This window comes from Mustela erminea, chromosome 3 (assembly GCF_009829155.1).
Source record: "Mustela erminea isolate mMusErm1 chromosome 3, mMusErm1.Pri, whole genome shotgun sequence".
NCBI classification, from domain to species: Eukaryota; Metazoa; Chordata; class Mammalia; order Carnivora; family Mustelidae; genus Mustela; species Mustela erminea.
The window spans coordinates 140,796,358-140,817,536 of NC_045616.1; the positions used below are offsets into that span (position 1 = coordinate 140,796,358).

General features: G+C 35.4%; 1 long non-coding RNA gene across 2 annotated transcripts in view; it reads left to right on the forward strand.

Moving 5' to 3' along the window:
- LOC116587029 overlaps positions 1 to 21,179 on the forward strand; it is an 85,381-nt gene that overhangs the window by 36,836 nt on the left and 27,366 nt on the right. The window contains exon 1 of one of the 2 annotated variants that reach the window (XR_004284269.1): positions 16,460 to 16,540. The exons of the other annotated variant lie outside the window; for it this stretch is intronic. This is a non-coding gene — a long non-coding RNA (uncharacterized LOC116587029). Of the gene's footprint in view, positions 1 to 16,459; positions 16,541 to 21,179 lie in introns of those variants that run through there. 2 annotated transcript variants of the gene reach the window in all.

Below are 21,179 nucleotides of genomic sequence, written 5' to 3' on the forward strand. Positions count from 1 at the left end.
TGAGCCTAAGGCAGAGGCTTAATCCACTGAGCCACCCAGGCACCCAACTTTCTGTGTTCTTAAAGAACATATAGGAGAAATACCTGTGCCATATGAATGCATTCAAATGGCAATATAAAACCTAGTATTTTCTATTCTCAATCTATACTTTGTGGACCTTATTTTAATTACTCTCATCTGACATGTGTATTTGTCTGAATCTTCCAGTCTATTATGAGAATCTTAGAGCACAGAAGCCATACCTTTATCCTGTATCATTATTTCAACAACCTCCGAACTTGTTTCATGTCTCCAGAATCTAAAATAATGCTTTAAATATAGCACACCAGCGATTAAAAAATAACTTCAAAAGGTGGCAAAATAACAAATGTCAGGGCTCTTAAATTCAGTCCCCTCTACTAATTATGTTACCACTATCCTCTCAGCATGGAAGAAGCCAGAAATAAAACAGAAGTTTTCAAGCTCTTAGAATTATCTGTGGTTAAAATCAATCTCCCAAACAGAGAGGAGTCAAATAAAGCTTTTATCTGTTATAGAATGAAGCAGCCTGAAATCAAATGTTGTTTGCCAAGTTGTTGAGGAAATCTTGCAAAGTTTGATGGGAATGAATAAACTTTTCTAGAAGCTGTGTTAAGCCTTCGCGGCAAGTAGCTCTATATTCCCTTTCTTGTGAATATGACTGTTTAAAAAAAAAATGGATTAGCTCTGTTACCTGCAGCATCACTATATTATTGCTTTTAGATATAGATCATTATTTGCCTATAAAGCACTTCAGAAATGTTACAGAGGAGTCTGTTCCTATTTTGCAGTTGCTTACTACCCTGGTAGTTACAAATATTGCATTTCCGAAAATCTTTTTTGAAGTCAGAATGCCAGTACCCTCAGACGAGGGTTGTAAACCAGAAAATATCATCTGTAACACAGATTATTGCTTTATAATTATCCATGTCAGAGTGCATCTTGTGATTATTAGTTAATCAGAAAATAATATGTTATTGGGTAGGAATATCTGCTGTTCTCTGAATTTATTAAAGGAAGTCTATTCTGTACAGAAGGACATTTTTCAATGAGTTTCTGCTCTCCTAGCTCAGTTATCATCATTGTCATAAGCTAGGGTTTGTCCTAATTCCTGAGCAATACATGGACACTGTATGAAAACAAGTGGCTTTCTTTTTCTTTTTCTTTTCTTTTTTGTTTACAGAATAAACAAAGTATCTTGAAGCATGAAAGAGCAATTCTTATGTTTCTTCATCTCTTGGAAAAGTTCTTACTGTTGTTGTAAGTCCCAGTGAGTTATAGTTCTTTTATACACATGAAAAAAGATAATGGTTATAATCCCACCATGTGAATTTCAACTTTCACCCCTCTCTCTGAAGTTAAAAGTAAGCTTCCAAAGCTTTTAGAAGGCAGCTGCCCTTTTCAAACTGCATTTCTAGTGCATCAGTCTTATTGATTTATTCATAGTAAATGCTACCTGCTCATTCTCTGTGTGTGAAACTGAAGAAGGCTGCATAAGTGCTTCCTAAACCCTGGCAACCATCTCAGATGTAACATGGCTAAACAGTGAAAACTTATTCTTTCTGGTGAGGACAATGGCAGGCTGGAGAGGGAAAATGGGGCTTTCAGTGCCAACCGAGATAGGTCATAAATTCTAGTTTACCACCAATATCAAACGTGAAATGTTTTAACATTCCAGGAACTATTACTTCCAGAAAGTGATAGAACCTCTCCAGTAATGAAAGCATTGATCCCGAACTGAACTCTAAGTGCATGATGTAAATCGGATAAGTTTTCTGAGAGAAATCCATTTCTGAGTCTCAAAGCCCTTATAGGTGAATGCATATCAAAAAAATAAATAAATAAAATAGAGAGAGAGAGAGAAAGAAAAGAGAGACAAAAAGGAGTGAGAAGTCTTAAATTTTAACACCCCAAATACAGACTTACAGAAAGAAAAAAAGAAATTACCTGTTTTGGTTATGCTAAGATATGTCCTCCCCCTTTATTTACATATGAATTCATTCATGGTATTTTTAAGTTTTGGTCCTGCGTTTGCATTGCATCATTATTCCATGTGCCAATTTATACTGAGCTCAATGACATCCTACCACCTAAGTGTTTATAAGACAGAAAAAAACTAGAAAGCCATTATTTTTAATGAATACCCAAATAAAGTATAGGATAGGTAAGTTTATTACCTTCATTGGTTATCCATTGAAAAAATTAGGGAGGGACCACATTGCCTTTCCCTTCCTGATTCTGTGAAAAAGAAGTGAAGATGATTTCATCAAAATGGTTTGATGCCCAGCACCCATTCTCTGATTCAATGCCTATAAAGCTAGTCATCAAACTTATGGTAGAAAAAACAATGAAGTTATTATTTTCCATAAAGCAAATGCAGCTAAAATTCCACTGTTATTGTCTGGGCTTGACCCAATCAGTCAGTGATGGGAAGTGGGTCTGGTATATGATGAAGGGTTTTTTCTGGTATGTGATGAAGCTGATTTTTAGAGTCTCACTGTTATATATAAATGGTCAAGGAGCACCTAACGTTTGAGATAAACATTTAGGATGAAGTTATGAGATAGCCTGTGTGCTAAAATGGGAAACAGAGGCAATGTTGGGAGGTGAGAAAAAATATAAAGAAAATATGTTTGGAAGACAAAAATAATTATTCTCTCAGGAAGGAAGGAAGGAAGAAAGGAAATTGGGAGAAAAAGAAGATAAGAAAATATTTAAAAAAATTCAAGATAAAAGGGAAAATATAGCAGATTTTTGTAGAAAAAGAAAATTTGTCAAAAGGAACTCTTTTGGGAAAGGTAACAAAAAAGATTAAAAATTAGAAAATATAATTTTCATATTTTTTGCTTTTCGATATCAAATTTGATAAATATATAATTGAACTCCCATGTTGTTCTGTTGAACCAACTGAACATTCTCAGTTTATAATTCCCATAATTAGTGTGAACACTGTCAACAATAGCACTAATTTTTTCTTTTTATTTCATTGAATCCAAAGATTTCCACTAAAATTAACTTTCAAAATTCAGTCACTTGGACTTTGTTCTAATGAAATGGGAAAGGGATTAAATTATATCCCTTCATGGCTGTGCAGTGCTCATCCATGTATCCTATTACTGCACAAAGAGGCCTGTCTCTTAAGTGGAAGATGAAAGCTTTACATATGCAAAAAATACAAAAGAATTTCTGTACATGTAAGTTAATATCAATCTTAGAAAATCTTTTGTATGGTCTGATACAAAGGATGGTACCCAAGATGGTGTCACTGTCACAACCGAATGTTTATACCACCTTGACTTGAGTAAAATCTGCAGACGTGAATTGAATATTGTAATTGTACAAACCTAGGTTGTTGAGATTGTTGGTATGGATTTTTTTTTTACATATGTATCGTTTATCATTAAAAAAGAATACTTAAAATTATATATCAGTATTTTATCTCCATGCATATTAGATTTTAAAGGAATGCTTACCCAGAATGGTGATTTTTTTTTTCTTTAAAGATTTCATTTATTCGAAGGAGAGAGAGAGAGAGAGAGAAAGAGAGCATGAACAGAGGGGCAGAGGAAGATGGAGAAGCAACTCCCCACTTAGCAGGAAGACGGACATGGGGCTCGATTCCAGGACCCTGAGATCATGACTTGAGCCAAAGGCAGACGTTTAACTTACTGAGCCACCCAGGCGCCCCCAGAATGGTGATTTCTTTAAGCATTGTTTACTTAATAAGCAATATATTTTTGGATTTCAATAGTAATCTAGTTAGCAACAAAAGAAGAAACATAAGAAAATTATGAAAAACATTTTCAAAGGAAGTATGTCCAAGTGAAGTGGTTTGAAAAATGTGCATAGTAAGTGCTGATATTGATGAGATTATGGATAACCATGTTTTAAAAATCATCAGGAGTGGGAACCTGCTCTTCTTTATGATAGTTTAATTTATTCTGGATAATTCATTATCTGGTTTAGTTTTGTTCTTATTATATAGAATACTTATCTCATGAAAATCATAGTCTATCATCAATATTTTAAGCTCTTATTATTTGAAATATACTAAGATCGATTAGACTCTAAAAGATTTTGATAATACTTCCTTTCCTCCTTGGCTGTACTTCCACAGTATCTGTTCCAAAACTTTTGCACTTTTGTTTTATATTCACTTATATTAATTGAATCCAACATATTTATTGAGAAATCAAAGTTATTTGAACTGATGTCTCTCCTCACTCTCTATTTTCTTAGCTCCTTCCTACCCTCCAGCCTCGGGCCAAAAAGCATTTGTACAACTGCCAAAAAGCAATTTCTCCACTTACGTTTTCAGTCGTAGCCCAACCTGTACCCTGTATGCTTCGATTCCCATTCTCCTTTGTAACTCTTAATTTAACCAAACAGGTAAATAATCAAACACAGAGATAACCACAACACTGCTCTTGGCCAGTCTTTTTTCTTTAAAGTGCATCCCTCCTTTTGAATTACTGAGTTCTTAGAATTAATATTTCACAATTCAAGCTCCTTATTTTTGCCTTACCTTCCCCATCTTCTAACTTCCTTACTCTCAACCATCAAAAAGAATGAGGATTCACAAATCACAAACCTAATCATTCCCAAGCCCACATTTTCCTTGACTTTTAAAGCACATTTTGTGTCTTTTACTCATTAAACATCTGAGCTCTTTAACACTACTTTCTTCACTCATGAATGAATCCACTGTGTATTTCCAGTGGTCTGTGGCTACTTGGATATGAATGTCTTTTTGTATCTTAGCACAGTACATCTATATCTAAGCTCACAATCATAAAGTGAGATCCTTACATTGGCTCTCCTTTGTCTATCAATTAGATAACTGAACAGAATCAAATTCTTTATAAATTATCAATTATTTTCTCTTCTTTCCCTCCCATGTCAGTTAAAACCTCTAAATGATATTCTTTGCTTTTTCTGTCTTCCTGCAAAAGGTAATATAGATATTTACCAGTTTACAAATCACACAATTGAAATATCCCTTACATTGTGGTGATAGGAATACGAAGAGTGGTAAATCCTGTTTTGTTTTGATTGTTTGTTTATGTATATATGCCAACTACAGACTTTATTTACCCAACTTTTGTAGCAACATGGACGGGACTGGAAGAGATTATGCTGAGTGAAATATGTCAAGCAGAGAGAATCAATTATCATATGGTTTCACTTATTTGTGGAGCATAACAAATAGCATGGAGGACATGGGGACTTAGAGTGGAGAAGGGAGTTGGGGGAAATTGGAAGGGGAGGTGAACCATGAGAGACTATGGACTCTGAAAAACAATCTGAGGGTTTTGAAGGGACGGGGGGTGGGAGGATGGGGTACCAGGTGGTGGGTATTATAGAGGGCACGGATTGCATGGAGCACAGGGTGTGGTGCAAAAATAATGAATACTGTTATGCTGGAAATAAAATAAATAAATAAAAAAAAATAAATAAACAAAAATTAGAAATGAAAATTGAGAGCTATCTCCTCAGGTGTGAGGGAAAGATCAGGGCAAGGAATCCCTCATGGCTCATGTACAGTCATATACTGGAGGAGTTGTGATAATTCCCTCCCTGGTGCCTATAATGGAAAACCTCAGGAAATGTATGACCCTGTGGCAGAGACCATCTGTCAAGAACTCAGAATAGGGGTCAGTTCCTGAGAGGGGACAGAGTCTGACAAAAGCACAGCCAATGGCCTATGACAGGATCAAGTTATATGTACCAAGAACATCCTGCTAATGGAAGTGATCTTGTTCAAGAAGATGGTTGCCCAGGGCCATGTACATCTGCTCCAACAGCTGCTCTTTGGTGAACAGGTGCTTTCTGTCAAGAAGCATCTGAACAAAGCTCAGTGCAGTGTGCATGCCCCGTGCAATGACCTTCATCATAGCCTTCCTATCCTCTAGCAACCTGCTGACCAAAGCATGCCTGACTCATGAAACGCATCCACCTTCTATACTTTCTTTGAGGAGACCGTGCTCATCTGTGCAGTCCACGCACTAATGACCTCCACAGGGTACCTGAAGGTAAACATGTAGGTGGACCTGTGTCCTTCCCACCCAGCCTACAGTGGGTCTCCTTAAAGATGTTGGTGATGTCGCACCACTGAACCCTGGTCAGCTCCTCCTCATACTATGGGTAAAAGCTCGAGCGTGGGTCAAGGTTAGGCTCATCAGATACGGTTCAACAAAATCTCACCTTCTCCTCCAGTGGGGTAAAGAGGATAGAGAGGTGTGGATTAAGTGGCCCTGGCTAGAGCAGAGGGTTGTTCAGAATAACCCGGTTGGCAGATACGGCCAGCAATAGCATGAGGTGGATGGTGCCCATTTCATCTGTTTGTACCTGGACCCTGGTGGAGGGGGCTTTTTTTTCCCCTCCTGCAGTGAACACCTTTTATTTTTAGACCAGCTAAATATATATAATACAAAAACTATTTTAAAACTGTTGCTATTTATTTTTTAATTTTTTAATTTAAAATCAATTAATATATAATGCATTATTAGTTTCAGAGGTAGAAGTCAAGGATTCATCAGTCTTATATAATACCCAGGGCTCATTACATCTTCTAGTTACCCCACCCTCCTATTCTACCCCCAGCAACCCTCAGTTTGTTCCCTATGATTAAGAGTCTCTTATGGTTTCGCTCTCTCTCTGATTTTGTCTTGTTTTATTTTTTCTTCTCTTTCCCTATGATCCTGTTTTGTTTCTTAAATTCCACATATGAGTGAGAGCATATGATAATTGTCTCTCTCAGACTGGCTTACTTCACTTAGCATAACACCCTGTAGTTCCATCCATGCCATTGCAAATGACAAGATTTTATTTTATTTTATTTTATTTTATTTTATTTTATTGATGGCATTGTATATATATACCATATCTTCTTTATCCATTCATCTGTCAATGGACATCTGGGCTCTTTCCATATTTTGGCTATTGTGGATATTGTTGCTATAAGCATTGGGGTATGCAGGAGCCCCTTCAGATAACCATAATTGTATCTTTGAGGTAAATACCTACTATTTCAGTTGTTGGATCTTAGGTAGATCTATTTTAAACTTCTTGAGGAAACTTCATACTGTTTTCCAGAGTGGCTGCATTCCCAGAGGCCAGGACATGTTCTAAAGACTGAAAGTGAAGGGAAGACCACATGTAGATAGACAAGAGCTGGGAAACTGTGAGTTGTAATGTGAAACTAAGTTATATAGACTGGGTGGCTCAGTTGGTTAAGAGTCTGCCTTCGGCTCAGGTCATGATCCCAGGGTCCTGGGATCAAACCCCATATCAGACTTCCTGCTCCACAGGGAGCCTGCTTCCCCCTTTCCCATCCCCCTTGCTTGTGTTCCCTCTCTCACTGTTTCTTTCTCCGTCAAATAAATAAATAAAAATCTTTAAAAAAAGTTCTGCAGAATGATACTGGTATGAAAACAGAAAAAGTAGACCAATGGAACAAAGTAAAGAAGCCAGGAATAGACACTTATAAGTTCATTTAATTTTGGACAGAGATGCTAAAGCATTTCAGTGGGGAAAGGGAAATCTTTTAAACAAATGGCCCTGCAATAACTGGATGCACATATGGAATAAAAAAATTAATCCCATTTAGTAGCAAACAGAAACATTGAGTTGGAGCCAAATTTAAATGCTAAAGCTGAAACTCTAAATGTGGGTTCTCTGTGGAACCTGAGGGAAGCAAATATTTCTTAGAGCACACAAAGGAATAATAAGAAAGATAAGACATAAATTAGACTTCATTAAAATCAGACTTCATCAACATAGGAAAATTAATAAAATGTACAAGCAAAACCTATAACAGAAAAAAGACCAGCATAAAGAATTGTGTAAAGAACCTTAACAACTCGGGGTGCCTGGGTGGCTCAGTGGGTTAAAGCCTCTGCCTTCAGCTCGGGTCATGATCCCAGGGTCGTGGGATCGAGCCCCACATCGGGCTCTCTGCTCAGCGGGGAGCCTGCTTCCCCTCTCTCTCTGCCTGCCTCTCTGTCTACTTGTGATTTCTGTCTCAAATAAATAAATAAAATCTTAAAAAAAAAAAAAAAGAACCTTAACAACTCAACAATAGGAAGATAAACAAGCTAGTAAAACGGGCAGAAAAAACTTGTATGCTTCACAGAGAAAGATGTACAAGTGTTCAATAAACATGAGAAAAAGTATTCGACATTATTCATTAGAAAAAAATGTGAATTAAAATCAGATTTATATACACTTGCTGGAATGACTAAAATTTAAAATTTGCCGGCACCTAAAACTAAAACTTGGCCAGGATGTGGAACAACTAGATCTCATATATGCTGGTTAGAATAAAAATAATATACCCCCTTTGAAATAGGAAGTTTGGTGGCCTGTCATAAAGGAATATATCTGTCCCTGAAATTCTACCCTAGTTATTTATCTAAGATCAATGAAATCCCATGTCTATAAATAGTTTTACATAAGAATATCCAGAGCTGCTTTATAGAAGTCAAAAAATGGAAGTGGCCCTACTTTTATAATGGAAAATATGTAAATATTTTATGGTAAATTCATATAACAAATATACTGCTTTTCAATAATTAAAAAAACACAAAAAAAGGTATATCACAGACACGTTGGAAGCTGAACTAGATACAAAAAATTATATGCTGTAAAATTCTATTTATACTATATTCTAGCCCTGGCAAAACCAATCCATGATGGAAAAGAAAAATGTCATAGTATTTACCTCTGTGGAGGGTAAGGAAACTGATTGAAAATAGCTATGTGTCTCTGAGGTGATGTATATCTTATGTCTTAACAGTATATTCTTTTGTCAAAACTCATTAAATTTTACATTTAAGCTTTGCCCATTTCACTCTAATTACATTTTATCTCCAAAAAAAAAAAAAAAAGGAATGGTAAACAAATATTGAACTCCAGTAGGAGTTTTTTGTTTTTTAGTGTGTCAGTTACCACTATCAAAGCTGTCTTCTGTGTTTGCTAAGTTTAAGCAAATGTGTAGATATATTGAGGCTAATGAGAACCAGGTTTGTCACTGTTTTTGAAAGGAGTTAAAAATAAAAAATAATAAAAAAAAAATAGGTGCCCTGAATTGTTGGGTAAAATTAGAGACAGCAATAGGAACTTGACCTTTCAATAGAGGGAGACATATTTCCAAGTCTGTTCCCCAAGAAGGCATAGAAGGTGTCAATACACTTGGTTCTCCAGGTTTGTTTTCTAAAAACTGTTGTCTGTTGAAAAAGGAACAGGAAGGTAGCTGGTAGTGGGGCTGGGCCATAAAAAGCAAGATGCGAACCTATACTATCTATAGGGGCAGACATTACAGATGCGCTCTAAAGAATGTTAAGAGGAAAATTATCAATAACCAGTGAATGTAAATAAAGTATGTAGAGGACACAGGGCTATTTTTGTGACTTTTCTGTCAATGTAAAATTAAATCAAAATGAAATGTAACAAAATATATTCTAGTAGATGTCTTAAAAATGATTGAAAACCACTGGACTATTCCATCCAGTCTATCTGAACCCAGTCATCGGATTCTGACTCTGTTCTTTTTGTAACAATACTTTCACAATGTAATGATTGTTTCCTACCTCCCTGTCACAATCTGTCCCTCAGAATTCACCTAAAAGGACTTTCTTCTCCATGAGACCTTATGTGACTACATTTACACTTGACTGCGTGGACCATGCAGTTGTGATTTATGAATGCTTTCCCTATTACTCTTACTTTTTTGGCATGTCTTTTGTTTTAAAACCTTTGAAGCTCTAAAAGGCGGAAATTCTACTCTATTGTTGCCAACCCTAATACCTAACTACTTTGCGTGAGCCAAGCAGGTGCTTAATATTTTCAGATCAATTGTTTTTCGTCTGAGAAAGCATATTCCAGTGAAAGCCTGGCTTTAAAAGGTATTTAATTCTTTGTAAGCTTTTATGCTTCTATTTTAAAACTCATTTGTACAAGCCAAACTTACAGTAGAAAGTTGTTGTAGGGTTTGGAACAAATGCAGGTTTTCGAAATCTGAACTCATTCCCTAGGTGCAAATCTGTTTTGACTTGTGTGTTACTTTAATAAGTTCAGTCAACTCATGACCTTATATTTGCTGCCCTTTCTTATAGGATATAGTGTCTATTATTTCGTTGAAATGTTTTCATACCTTGGAACTATTTGAATTGCATACATCAAAACTACTGAAATTTTCTGGTCCCTGTCAGATATAACATGGTCTTCGTAGGCAGATAATATCATTATACAAAAGCCTTTATCTTTGTGGGTTCTGGACTGACAAAAGGAGAGAGAGTGAACAGATGTTTTCCAACTCCAGTGGCCATCTGCTGAGCCCTAAGCAACCCTCTTGACAGAGGAGCGATCGGCAGAGCACTTACTCATAAAATACCCATTTTGTGAATGAAATGATTTTAGTGGTCTCTAAGGCTATCACTTTGTCATCCTCTGTCAGTACTAAAATTAATGTGGAAATAAAAGTAAACAAAGCATTTTTCCTTCCTGTGTTCCCCAAAATTTATCGACTTGTTTAAACATCTGACTCTAGTGCAAACAAACATGGTTTTACTATAATTGCATTTAAATCTTGATGAAAAACAGCAACTTCTCATCAGAGTTTTTCCTCTTTAGGATTATGCAGACAGGCTTAAAACTGAACTCTCTTCTACTCTTCAGGTAGAAGACCCACAATTTTTTTTTGTTTTTTTATTTTATAGAGGTAGTTTTCTCCTCTAGATATACCAAGTGATACATGCTAATATCTGTACGTACTAATATTACATACTAAAATCTAAATTAGTCGACTAGGGCTACTGTAACAAAATAGCACAGGCTGTGTGACTTAAACAACGAAATTTATTTCTCAAAATTCTGGAGACAAGTAAGCTAAGATCAAAGTGTCAACAAGTTGGTTTCCTGTGAGGGCCTTATGGGAAGGGTCTGGTCCAGGCCTCTGTCCTTAGCTTGTAGATGGCACCTTCTCACTGTGTCTTTTCATAATTGCCACCTGTGTGTGCAGATGTTCTGCCTCCGTAGATTGCTTCAAAGTCTCTATATCATATGAATTGTCTTCCCTAACCTGGATTCCCTTTATTCCTGTCACTGCTGAGGCATAGTATGGGACCTTCTTCAGTTTCTTCTCTTCCACATGTTAAATACTTCACCATTTAATGAACTCCTACTATTAGGCATAGTGTTAATTACTGAAGAGATAACAAATAAAATATACTTTCCCCCCATGATATGTAGCTGGGAGATGACCTTTGATTGTGTCTGCATAATACACATGGCAGATGGTATTGTACAGTAGCTAAAGGTGGTGCTCCGTGAGAGTCTAAGGAAACTAGTGTAGCTGGACGCTGGACGTGTCTTTAACTTGAGGAGATAGAGGTTGCCAAGGAGGAAATTGTACAGAAATGGAAAAACTGACAACAATGTTGCAGTTCATTGCTCTACAGGTGATCCTACAGGTAGTGGATGAAATCAGTTAAACCACTAAAAGTCTTAAAAGATCGCCGTGGCAAAAGACGTGAGGAAAGAGCAGAGAGAAGTACAAAGGATGCAATTTAGGTGATCATGCGTTGGGCAAAAACACAACAGAAGCTGCTCCTCAACTTTAGGATTTCAGAAGTTTCTAGATTTTATAAAATTTCAAAATAAAAAATTAATTTTTAGTTTTGCCTCCATTTTAATAGCTTAGAATGGATTCCCTTTCCTGAAGATCTAAATCCTACAGGAGCAAGCTGCAGTAGAATACGTTCGTGCTAATGCCTGCTGTCACACATACAGTCCAGTGTTCTGTCACTTTGCCTGTTGCCTTAGTCCTCCTTCAGGCTTTCTTGTAACTGCTGAGTCATGGCATCCCTTCTCACCTTTGGATTATCTCCTTCGATTTTCTTCCCACCTGCCAATCTAGGGCTGTGTATACAGACAGCTTTTCTCTCACCCCAGCAGCCTCCACCACCGAAGTATTCATGGGGCATCTCTCTCCCCTTTACGAATGAACCTGGAGACCAGACTGAATCCCTACTTATGCTGGTCTCAGAGACAAGCACTCAAAGAGTTTTCTATCTCCTTTATTTATTTATTTTATTTTTGCCAGCTTTTTTGAGATATAATTGACAGATAACATTGTGTAAATTTAAGATGTACAATGTGACGATTTGACACACATATCTATTGCAAAGTGTTTACTATGTCAAGGTTAGTTAACTCATCCTTCACCTCCCATAATGACCATTTGTTGTTTTTGTTATGGTAAAGCCATTAAAGCTTGGTCTTATAGCAGTCTTTAAGTATACAATACAGTGTTTTTAGTCACTGTACTGTACCTTAGATACATAGAACTTATTTTACAAATTGAGAGTTTGTACTCTACTCATTTCCCAACCCCTCAGCCCCTGGAAACCACCATTCTATGCCCTATGTTTCTGTGAGTACAATTTTTTGATTCCTCATGTATGTTAGATAATACAGTATCTTTCTCTGGCATACAGTTTCCTTATTCTGTGTTTTAAGGCAAATCACTAGAGGGAAACAGATATAAACAATTTAGAGATGGGGCAATTGTAAACCTTAGAAAGTTCTTAAGCCAACGGTCCTTGTACTTAAGTCTTCCATTGAAGACTGTAAAGTAAAGCTGATTCTGGCTTCAGATTTTAGAGAATGGGATTCTCAGATTTCTCCCACCCGCAGCCTCCTACCTCTACCCAAGCAAAGTCAAGTCATCTTGAAACCTCTGCCCGCTGTATCCACTATGTCTGAAAGAAAAACAAATTAACTCTGATAATGCAAATTAGACAGAATGAGGTCTCCATCTCTCTCTTTTAAACAAAGTCTCAAAAAATTAATTTTTCTCTCAAGCATTGTTCCAAATCCCACATTCAAATGGTCCAGGATTTATTTTCTTTAGCCAAATTTTCATTTGGCTAAATGAATTTCATTTCATTTCATTCAAGGAAAAATTATAAATGAGGTAAAATGTTGGTGTGGTGAGGTTCAAAAACTAAATATATCTCAAACAGAACTTTGAAGTAGAGATGTCTGTATGATCAGAGGAATGGTAATTCTTTAAAGCTTTACAGTCCTCTTTCCCATACTAAAGTATGTCTAAAGAAAAAACGTTTGGAAGATGCATTTCTTCAGAAAAAGACAGTTATTTTAGCTAATAAAAACATGACTGCAGTCAAATAGCAACTGGATATACTTTTCCATGATTCAGTAACTCTAGCCCCAAAATAGTCAGTATCAAACTCTTTATACCTATCTGGGAGCTTATACTAATCCCAAGAAGGCTAGGGATACCTAGCCACTACCATTACATGCTCACATATGATACCTGCACAGACAAGATTCTGCAAATGAAAGCCTCAAAGATATTGACTGGACCAGTAGTAGCACCTCTCCATACAATACAATCTTGTTCTACTCATTATTCTAGGGTGCAATTTTATCCAAATTTTCATTAAAATTCATTTACTGTAAAGTTTTTGAATAAAAAGCGTACTTATGGTTAAATGTTTTTAAAATTAATTATATATGAAAGCATTTAAAGCCCCATTCATCCATTTCTCAACAAGACAAAGCCTAAAATCTTTCTGTCACTGTGAAAATTAGTTTCTTGGGTATAAATAATATAACTAGAGATAAACTTTGATTGAGGCGCAATCCCTCTTGGGGATTGAATTTGTCTCACTCTTTGGTTTTATCCATTGCTTATTTTATCCTGAACTAGTTTCCAAAATCTAGCACTGAAAAGTCTGAAAGCCACTGAATTAAGTTCTCTAGGGAAGCCTACTTGCTTTGTCCTGAGGGAAATGTGGAATACATGTGGCTGTTGAAAGATGATGCTCTTCCTTTTTATTTGTGTTTTTCCCAAATAAATGCATTTTCTGGTGTGGATGAGGGAACTCAGTTCTTTCAGATATTGGCTGAACAGATTAAATCAGAATATTGTTTTCTGCCACCTCCTTGATTTTCCCAATCCTTCTCAACTTTCTTTTAACGAACATCTTTCTTTGAGCCATAATTCATCTGCTACAGACCATGAAGGTTCAAGTGAGGGTAGTAATTTCCTAAGGGGACTTGACTCTCAGGGAAATTCCAACAAAAAACTAATTTTAAACTTAATGTTTGTTATAAATCACACCTTAGAAGCCCAAGGGAGTTTTCTTTCTGAATGCTATTCAAGCCAAACCAAACTAAACAAAAAGGAAACTTAATAGTTGATAAGCATGGACGGAACTCAGAAGAAAATACTCTGTGTTTATTTGGCTCTATTCTATGGTCATTTATGCACTCTTTAGTTTTCACTCCCTGAATATGTGACTTATCAATAAGGTATCAAGTGAATATTGAGAATTACTGTCTCTTTTCAGAGTGTTACCAAGAGGTGAGCTAATGCTTAAAATAACAAAAGAAAAAAAAAATTCCAAGAAGTCCTTCCAGTTGTTTCTAGGCAAAAGAAAGAGTAGCAGAGTAATGGGCAATTTTTTTTTTTATAAGCCTGCATAATTGTTTCTGTAAACTTAAATGGAAAATCCTAATCATTTTTAAAACCAAAGAGAAGACAGGCTCCTCCTCCAGAAACACCTTTGTAATGAAATTCCTTAAGATCTGTACTTTATCTCCTTTTTCCTCCTACAGTTATTTTCCTGTTAGATCTTTCATCAAATATCTCTACTACAAGGAACTAATGAGGATAGACAAATGAGTACACAAATACTTAGCTATTTGTAATTTTCCTATTCTAGTAAAATTTTCCTTCAACATTGGCTGAAGGATTGCACAAGTTAGGAAGCACTATCGAGCCTATATTAGATTCATGATATAGTACAAAACCTGCACATCAGCCCAGATGTTATAAACCTCATTCTCATTTTTCATTAAGAACAAGATGTACCAACATTTGATGTTTTCACATGTGCAGATGCAAATTAGATGGGCCCAGCCATTAGAGAAAAAGTTGATATCTGTTGCAATGAATAAGTACTATATTAAAATATATTAAAATAAGCATGTTTGTTATGACTCATTTTTGTATTTGCATTTGTGTGCTTAAATACATATGGGAAGCTGTACCTGTTGCTTTGTCTTTCTAAAACTTACTTTCCAGTATACAAAATTAGGGCAATTCTCATGGACATTTCATTTGACGGCTCTGAGCATTATGTAAGATATGGTGTATAAATGAAAATAATTTGGTGCATAGAAGATAGTTTGAGGTTTCCACCATACCTGTTACTGGACTTCAGGAATTTCTGGTATTATAAAGGATAATTGAAGAGAATCTTTACTCAGAATTTCTAAAATTTGATACTACTCATAATTTTCTTTATCTATTATTATCCATCAACAAACATACCTTTCTTCATTTTACATATTAACGTAAATGTGATTTTTAAAAATGTTTTTACCCCTTGGTTCAATACCTTGTTTGATGCACAGGTGTGTGTTCTAACTAGTTTAAATTCACCATAGTAATATGATTGCCTTTGCCAGTGAATGGGAAAGTCACATTTGCAATAGCATAAATCTGACAATGGCACCAAAGAGTAAATCCTCAGGTAAATTCTACTCGTTCTCAAAAAAGTGACATGTAATCTCTTTAAAAAAAAAATTTTTTTATTAACATATAATATATTGTTTGCCGCAGGGGTACAGGTCTGGGAATCATCAGGCTTACCCATTTCACAACATTCACCATAGCACTTACTCTCCCCGATGTCCATAATACAACCACCCTCTCCCCACCCCCCCGCACCTCCCCAGCAACCCTCAGTTTGTTTTGTGAGATTAAGAGTCTCTTATGGTTTGTCTTACTTCAAGAATCATCATATTGAATGTGTCATCTGAAAATGACAGATTTGTCATAGAAACACAAGGGGAGGTAACTTGAGAAAAATAAAGACATGATCATGAAATCAAGATGCAAAAATCAAAATAATAAACTCGAATAATTCTATCTTTGTATGTTATATTATGCGAGATGTTTTTGCTCTTAAGTACTCCAAGTGGAATTTATCTTACTTTGAATGGAAAGTAATTTCACCCACATCAGGTAAAGTGGAAAGGTGGAAAGTCAAGTACAAGATGTTGGTATTTGTTAGCTAATGCCTGCCAAGCACAGATATACTTTTTGTTTTTTTTTTTTTTTGGTTAAAGTAAGCATTGGTACTTCTGACTAAAATAGTTTCTCAAACTTTTGTAAATAAAATATTTGTCTACATATATTTATATACATTGTCTAATTTGTGTTATCTTGAGTGAATTTACTATCATAAAATGTTCTAATAATTTTGTGATCATTTTCCACTCAGGGTGTATATTTTTCTATGCCTTAAAAAATACCTATGGACTTTTATTTGTAGCAATGTGGTAGATTAACTATCCATCATCATGCTGAAAACAACTGAACAAAATATGTTGGATGCTGGACAAAATATGTTTTAACTTAATAAATTGGAAAGGAGATACATGATATTCAGAATCCAAAAATGGGATGAAAGGGGGTTCCAGCGAGGTCAGTGAAGCACTAAAGCTTACTTTTGCCTTGAAGATATTTGATAAACTTTATTAACTTTCAGGTCACTGTGAATAAAGCCCATTGCCTACTGAGATGTGCAGAAACTCTTAAGAGGTCTCTTGCCCCATTCAACTGGGATCCAAGAAGACTTAATCCTCACTACAGTGTTTAACTGTAATTGCCAACTCAATTCCAAAGTACATATAGTTCGTGACTGTATAAACCTTGGCTTTTAGGATGGGAAACTTTTTTTTCGTTAGGTTCTGTATCCTCAAGTCAACATCAGAACAGGTTTGCCCCAAATTCACACTCTGGATATGTGGCAATATCAAGCAAACAATCTATTTGTTATACTTCTATATGAAATGTCAGAAACAGGAGCAATTTCTCTAGAATAAATGAACTTCAACATTGGCCTCAAGTTTTTCCTCAAGTAAACCTTCCCAAAAATTAAAAAAAAAAAAACACATCTCATAGTATAAATATATCATAAAATATCTGGAAAATAAAAAAACCCACGCTAGTACCACCTTGATATATATTGTCAATTGATACCAATTACTATTCTTGCTTTTCAAAGATCTTTAATGTATTCCATTACTTAGAATTCTTTGATGAAAGTTCTAGTTAAATTTCACATAGAAGAAGCAACCATATAAAATCTGAAAAGTTGAAGAGAATAAAAAATAGTCTACTAGATGACACAGCTGTAGGGTTCTTCCACTAGTGGAGATGTTCTTCTGAGAATTGCTCACTTGGTTATCCAAATGAGCTACATGAGAAAGCATGAACTGCAACATCCTGCCTCTTCTCTCACAGCTTCCCCATAGCAACCTGAATCATCCTTGTTAAGATTTTCAGAAAGGTGAAAACATGGGCTAGAGATCCTAGCAATTGGTACATTTCAGGATTTTCTGAAAACCATGGGTAGAATCATTGACACTTGGCATACCAGCCCTTTCAAGTTAGCATAAGCCTTTATTTTACTAATTAATTAGTTTTTTGTTGTTTTTGTTTTATTTTGTTTTACTTAAGATTTTTATAGTGACATCCATTTTCTTGTGAGACTCTGAAAAATATACATGGTTAACACAGGCATGCACACGCACACACAACAGACAACAGAAGGAAAATTCAAAAGTAATTCAGAAGTTAGAATTACTGAGGAAAATATAAAATGAGTATTTTAAACAATATTTAAAAACTTAAAGATAAGATAGAAATATGACTAAAGGGTAAGAAACTATACTAATGACCAAATTTATCTGAAAAAGAAATGATTACAACTTTTAGAAACAAGACAAAAAACTCCTTTTTATTTTTTTTTTAAGTGTGGGGGAGGTGGGAGGTATTTTGAGGGGAGGGACAGAAGGAGAGGGAGATAATCTTTATGTTTAATTCATTTAATTTTAATTTTTTAATTTTTTATATATATTTTTAAATTTAAATTTTAGGCAGTTAACATACATTGCAGTATTGGTTTCTGGAGCAGAATTCAGTGATTCATCACTTATATACAACACCCAGGGCACATCATAAAAAGTGCCCTCCTTAATACCTATCACCCTTCTAGCCCTTCTACCCCTCACCCACCTCCCTCAACCCTCATTTTGTTCTCTATCTTTAGGAGTCTCTTAAACTTGTTTCCCTCTGTTTTTTTTTTCTTTTCCCCCTCCCATATGTTCATCTCTTTTCTTAAATTCCACATTTGAGTGATATAATACAGTATTTGTCTTTCTCTGACTGACTTAGTTGGCTTAGCATACTCTCTAGCTCCATCCATGTTGTTGCAAATGTCAAGATTTCATTCTTTTTGATGGCTGAGTAATACTCTATTGTATACATATACTACCTCTTCATTTTCCATTCATTAGTTAGTGGACATTTGGGCTCTCTATAGTTAGGCTATCATTGATAATGCTGCTATAGACATGGATGCATGTATCCCTTCAAATTTGTATTTTTGTATCCTTTGGGTAAATACCTAGTAGTGCACTTGATGGATCACAGGCTAGCTCTGTTCTTAACATTTTGAAGATCTCCATACTGTTCTCCAGAGTGTCTGTAACAGTGCACATTCCCACCAACAGTATAAGAGGGTTTCCCTTTTTTCACATCCTCACCAACACCTGTTCTTTCCTGTGTTGTTACTTTTACACATTCTGACAGGTGTGAGGTGCTATCTCATTGTGGTTTTGATTTGTATTTCTCTGGTCATGAGTTCTGTTGAGCATATTTTCATGTGTCTGTTAACCATTTGTATGTCTTCTTTAGAAAAATGTATATTCATGTCTTCTGCCCATTTTTTGACTGGGTTATTTGGTTTCTGGGTGTTGAGTTTGATAAGAGCTTTGTGGATTTTGAATACTAACCCTTAATCATATGTGTCATTTGTAAATATCTTCTCCCATTCTTTAGGTTTCCTTTTAGTTTTGTTGATTGTTTTCTCTGCTGTGCAGAAGATTTTTATCTTAATGAATCCCAGTAGTTTATTTTTGCTTTTGTTTTCCCTTGCCTCCAAATATGTGTCTAGTAAGAAGTTGCTACAGCTGATGCCAAAGAGGTTGCTGCTTGTGTCCTCTAAGATTCTGATGGTTTCCTGTCTCATATTAAGATCTTTCATCCATTTTCAATTTATTTTTGTGTATGGAATAAGAGAGTGGTCTGGTTTCATTCTTCTGCATTTGCTGTCCACTTTTCCCCAACACAATTTGTTGAAAAGACTGTCTTTTTTGCATTGTATATTCTTTCCTACTTTGTAGGTTAATTGACCATATAGTTGTGGGTCCTTTTCTGGGTTCTCTATTCTGTTCCATTGACCCATGTGTCCATTTTCATGCCAGTACCATACGGTCTTGATGACTACAACATCATAGTATTGCTTGAAATCCTCCAGTTTTCTTTTTCTTTTTCAGAACTGCTTTGGCATTTGGGTTCTTTTGTGGTGCCATACAAATTTTAGGATTTTTTTTTTTCTAGCTCTGTGAACAATGATGATGATGTTTTGATGGGGATTGCATTAAACGTGCAGATTGCTTTGGGTAGTATAGATATTTTAAGAATGTTTTTTCTTCCAGTCCATGGGCATGGAATGTCTTTCCATTTATTTATGTCCTCTTAAATTTCTTTCAGAAGTGTTCTATAGTTTTCAGAGTATAGTTTTTATACTTCTTTAGATAGATTTATTTCTAGGTATCTTATTATTTTTGATGGAATTGAAAGTGGGATCAATTCCTTGATTTCTTTTTCTGCTGATTCATTACTGGTGTATAGAAATGCAACAGATTTCTGCACATTTATTTTATATCCTGTGGCTTTGCTGAATTCCTGTATGAGTTCTGGCAAATTTTTGGTGGAGTCTGTTGAGTTTTCTATGTAGAGTATCATGTTATCTACGAAGAGTGAAAGTTTGACTTCCTTGCCAATTTGAATGCATTTTATTTCTTTTTGATACCTTACACATAAAGGAGGTAGAAAAGTAAGAGCGAACAAAGCTTAAAGAAAACAGAAGAAGGGAAATAGTAAAGATTAGAGCAGAAATTATATAGAAACAAAACAAAATACTAGAATAGATTAATGACACTAAGTGCTGGTTGTTTGAAAGCATCAACAAAATTGATAAACCCCTAGACAAATTAACAAAAAGAAAATAAAAAGGATCCAAGTAGATGAAATCATAAGTGATAGAGGAGAGATCTCAACCAACACCACAGAAATTCAAACAATTTTAAGAGAATACTATGAAAGATTATATGCCAATAAACTGGGCAAACTCGAAGAAATGGACAAATTTCTAGAAACTTACAAATTACCAAAGATGAAACAGAAAGAAAGAAAATTTGAGCAGACCCATAACCAGCAAAGAAATTGAATCAGTAATTAAAAATCTCCCAACAAACAAAAGTCCTGGGCCAGATGGCTTCCCAGGGGAACCTACCAGACATTTAAAGAAGAGTTAATACCTATTTTCTCAAACTGTTCCAAAGAAAGGGAAGGGAAATAAATCTTCCAAACTCATTCTCTGAAGCCAGTATTACTTTGATTTCAAAGTCAAACAGACCTCACTAAAAAGGAGAATTACAGACCAATGTCTCTGATGAACATGAATGCAAAAATTCTTGACAAAATACTAGCAAATTGAATTCAATAGTACATTTAAAGAATTATTCACCCATGATCAAGTGGGATTTATTCCTGGGCTGCAGGGATGGTTCAATATTCACAAATCAATCAACATGATACACCATATTAATAAAAGAAAGGATAAGAACCCTATGATCCTCTCAACAGATGTAAAAAAAATATTTGACAAAATACAGTATTTTTCATAAAAACCCTCAATAAAGTAAGGATAAATGGAACATACCTCAACATCATAAAGACCACATATTAAAGAGCCATGGGTAATATTATCCTGAATGGGGAAAAATTGAGAGCCTTTCCCCTATGGTCAGGAAAAATACAAGGATGTCTACTCTCACCATAACTATTTAACATAGTACTGGAATTCTTAGCCTATCTGCTGTTTTTAAATTACCCACTCCATTCTTCAGGAATTGCATAAAGGTGTCTTCGGGAATTGCGTAAATCCAATTACATAGATGAATTAGGATAGATTAGGCTGTAGTATCAAATA